The sequence below is a fragment of the Takifugu flavidus genome, unplaced genomic scaffold, assembly GCF_003711565.1.
Source record: "Takifugu flavidus isolate HTHZ2018 unplaced genomic scaffold, ASM371156v2 ctg930, whole genome shotgun sequence".
NCBI lineage: Eukaryota > Metazoa > Chordata > Actinopteri > Tetraodontiformes > Tetraodontidae > Takifugu > Takifugu flavidus.
Genome location: NW_026622540.1, coordinates 1 through 4235, shown reverse-complemented (window position 1 = coordinate 4235; position 4235 = coordinate 1). Strand labels below are relative to the sequence as shown.

Genomic DNA, 4235 nt, shown 5'->3' with positions numbered 1-4235 from the left:
CTGAGACCCTTCATTACAATGTACCAACTTGTCAGAAGTTCCAAGTGAAATAGTTGTTGTCTGTGGATATGAGCCGCTGAAAGAAGTAAATAGAGAAAGGGACGGAGCCACATCCTGTATCTTACATTTGTCTTGAACACAGAAATAACCTTGCGTGCTGATGAGTAAAATTAATTTTGGCTGTATTTGTGTCGTCCGTTCATCTGCAGTTTCTACAATAGTCTCACGATGTCGCTGTGCGCCAGCTGTTCATGAATAGATGTTGACGTTCACCTACTGACGCATCGTGTGACTGAGGCGTCTGCAGACGGTCGGTCTGACACACCGAAAGCTGTTCTCGGATCGTGCTTCTTTTTTCTTTATCGCGGTCCTTTTTGGCATCGCTTCTGTTTCACACATTGGAAACGTTTCCCATCAGCGTCATGACGGAGATCGCGGGACTCGCAGCTGTACGGGGCGTCTTTGTGGTCATTTTCTTTTCTCTCCATTGTGCGAATGGGGATGGCAGTTATTCTTTTCCTGAAGAAATGAAACGCGGAGCTGTGGTCGGGAATATCGCCAAAGACTGGGAGTTGAGGCAAGTCGACTGTCCGCGCGTAAAGCCCGCATTGACGTGGACGGCGGCGACAAGCGTTTTTGTGAATTAAACCTTCGTAATGGCGACCTGACGGTTGCCGACAGGATTGACCGAGAGAGTCTCTGTGGAGACAAAGCAGCCTGCGTTTTGAAGCAAGAGCTCATGTTAGAGGCTCCGTTGGAACTGCATCGAATTAACCTGCATATCCAGGATATAAACGACAATTCCCCGGAATTTAATAAAGACCTGATCAACATTGACATCTGGGAATCCGCGGACAAAGGTGCTCGGTTTCCAATTGAAGAAGCGCACGATGCTGACATGGAAAATACTCAGTTCAGACTTACCACCTACAAAGGAATGATTATTTTATTCTGGGCGTTGGCACAAATTCTGTGGAACTTGTCCTGAACAAAGAGCTTGACAGAGAAAGCCTCAAGGAAATGAGTTTAATTCTTACAGCCTTGGATGGAGGCTCTCCTCAAAGATCAGGAAGCGTAAAGATTCACATCAACGTTCTAGATGCCAATGATAACGTCCCAGTGTTCAGTCAGGCTGTGTACAAAGCCAGTCTACAAGAAAACTCCCCTGTAGGTACACTCATTCTGACACTGACAGCGACTGATGCTGATGAAGGGGTTAATGGAGAAGTTGTGTATGATTTTGGACATATTTCAGAAGATATTAAATCAATCTTTAGAATTGATCAAAAGACAGGTGATATAGAATTGATGACCATGGTTGACTTTGAAACAACATCTATCTTTGAATTACGTGTCACAGCAAAAGATGGATTAGGATTAACATCTTATGCTAAAGTTATCATAGATGTTACAGATGTAAATGACAATCCGCCAGTGATTTATGTAAAATCAATGAGCAGTCAAATTCCTGAGGACGTGTCCCCTGGTTCAGAGGTGGGCATCATCAACGTTCAGGACAGAGACTCAGAAAATAACAGACAGGTCCGCTGCTCCATTCAGCAAAATGTCCCTTTTAAGCTGGTTCCTTCTATTAAAAACTATTATTCTCTGGTGACCACAGGACAACTGGACCGAGAACTAGTGTCTGATTACAACATTACAATCAGTGCCACTGACGAGGGCTCTCCACCTCTGTCCTCCTCTAAAACGCTTCACTTGTCTGTAGCAGACATCAACGACAACCCCCCTGTGTTTGAGGAAGAGTCCTACAGCGCATATGTGAGTGAAAATAACAGAGCCGGGTCCACTTTGTGTTCCGTTAGTGCTGGAGACCCCGACTGGAGACAAAACGGAACAGTGATTTATTCTCTGTTAGCCGCTGAGGTGAACGGTGCTCCGGTGTCCTCTTATGTGTCTGTTAATGGAGACACGGGGCTGATCCACGCTGTCAGGTCCTTTGATTATGAACAGCTGAGGAGCTTTAAAGTGCACGTGATGGCCAGAGACAACGGTTCTCCTCCTCTCAGCAGTAACGTGACCGTCAGTGTGTTCATATCAGACGTTAATGACAACTCTCCTCAAATACTGTATCCAGCCCCGGAGGGCAACTCCTTCATGACCGAGCTGGTCCCCAAAGCTGCACACGGAGGCTCTCTGGTGTCCAAAGTGATCGCTGTGGACGCCGACTCTGGACAGAACGCCTGGCTGTCCTACCATATAGTCAAATCCAGCGATCCGGGACTCTTCTCTATCGGTGTCCACAGTGGAGAGATCAGGACGCAGCGGGACATTTCTGAGTCTGACAGCATGAAACAGAACCTGATTGTGGCAGTGAAAGATAACGGACAGCCCTCTCTCTCTGCCACCTGCTCCATGTATTTACTCATTTCTGATAACTTGGCTGAGGTGCCAGAGCTGAAGGACATTTCTTATGATGAGAAGAATTCCAAACTGACCTCTTATCTGATCATCGCGCTGGTGTCTGTGTCCACCTTCTTCCTGACCTTCATCATCATCATCCTGGGTGTGAGGTTCTGTCGCAGGAGAAAGCCCAGAATGTTGTTTGACGGAGCAGTAACCATCCCCGGCGCTTATCTCCCTCCTAATTACGCCGATGTTGACGGCACAGGAACTTTACGCAGCGCTTACAATTATGACGCCTACCTGACAACAGGGTCTAGAACCAGTGACTTTAAGTTTGTGACATCTTACAATGACAACACACTTCCTGCTGAGCAGACTCTGAGGAAAAGCCCCACTGACTTTGCTGATGTGTTTGGTCAGCTGGAGGAGTCTCCAGAGGTAGGCCACCAGCTCCATTTCATGTTTCATTAGTGATGTGTTATTAAGGACAATGTGCTCCAGCAGTTGTTTCTGTCTAATGGCAAAGTTATATTTTCATTTATATAATTAAGTGAAAATCTTTTTATGAACTTTTTGAGAGATGCATTGAATTCACAAATCATCACTTAGCTAGAGGTATTTCAGTTTCTCTCATATTTGTGTGTTTTGTGTGTGTGTGTGTGTGTGAGGTGTCTAGAAGATTTTTGCTACTTTGTTTTAAATTCTTGTTCCTCAAAATATTCAGCCCTTGTTCGTGAAATTTGTAAATTTTCAGTCTTATCAAAAGGAAGGTCACCTCAAAGCAGAAAGATGGCTTTTCTCAAACGTTCCCAACAAACTTCCTGCTTCCTGTGTGGAGAAAAGATTTTCTTGTTGCATAAAAGTGTTATTTGTCATCTATGTGGGTGTCAATCAGTTTGTCATTATTCTCTTTGAGAAGGTCCTCTCAGTGATGGGATTTAGTTTGGTTTGCATCAATGCTGAGCTGTTCAGTGACCTGTTTCCAGGTGATTTCTGATTAGAAATGCTTGTCAAGGCAGCGGGTGTTCCCTGGGCTGTGTGTGATTGTGGCTGTTTTCATCAACTGATCTAAGATCAGTACATTTTGGAAATATGGAGTGGCAGGTGGCTTTGACCAGCTCAGCTCTGCTCTTTTCGTAGCAACTGCCAGTAAACCCTCCTTCTCTACCTCCCCTAATTTGGTGGAATAAGGGAGAGGACATTAGAATAGTGATCTGTGCAGCACTAAGGTGGCCAAATCTATCACACGTGAGCCACTGAGAAGTTCTTAATGAGGTGGAGGAAACAACAATGACCAATTCTCTCTGAACTTTGTGATCTAATGCCTGTGAACCAGACCCAGTCAACACTAATCATCTTCTTCAGCTGAATTTTAGATTGCTTGGAGCCACTTCAAGACAGCCTGATTGAAGAACATGTCTCATGAATTGTCAGTAATTTAAATATGAGATAATTTTGTTGTGAATTAAAAGTTTCAGGCCCGACAAAAGTCATCAACTTTTAACAAGATGAGTAAACTAAAGGAAGCAGAACTCAATAAGTTGAGTGAGATACTGCAAACCATTACTTCAAATATTTTAAAATAATGGCTTTCATATATGTAAGAAAAGGAGAAACAATGTTCTCTCTGAATGTTTTAAATTACATACACCAAGTTCTGATGTCCAGGAAAGATCAGTTTAATTTTGACTCGGCAAATGGAGAAAATTACGAGGTATCCTTTCTGTGATGGAGTGTTTGATGACGATGATTTTAATGTTAATTAAATATTTTCCATTTAAAATAATTAACAAGGTTTATGGATGAATCAATTCATCAATTTTCATTTTTTTACATAAAGAAAGTCATTTTTATTCAAGGTAAACTTAACC

The 4235-nt window shown here is 43.3% G+C and overlaps 1 pseudogene; it reads left to right on the top strand.

Annotated features, from left to right (window-relative positions):
• The first annotated feature begins 207 nt into the window (after positions 1–207).
• LOC130521377 (protocadherin gamma-A6-like) lies at positions 208–2850 on the top strand (annotated as a pseudogene).
• Positions 2851–4235: the final 1385 nt, after the last annotated feature.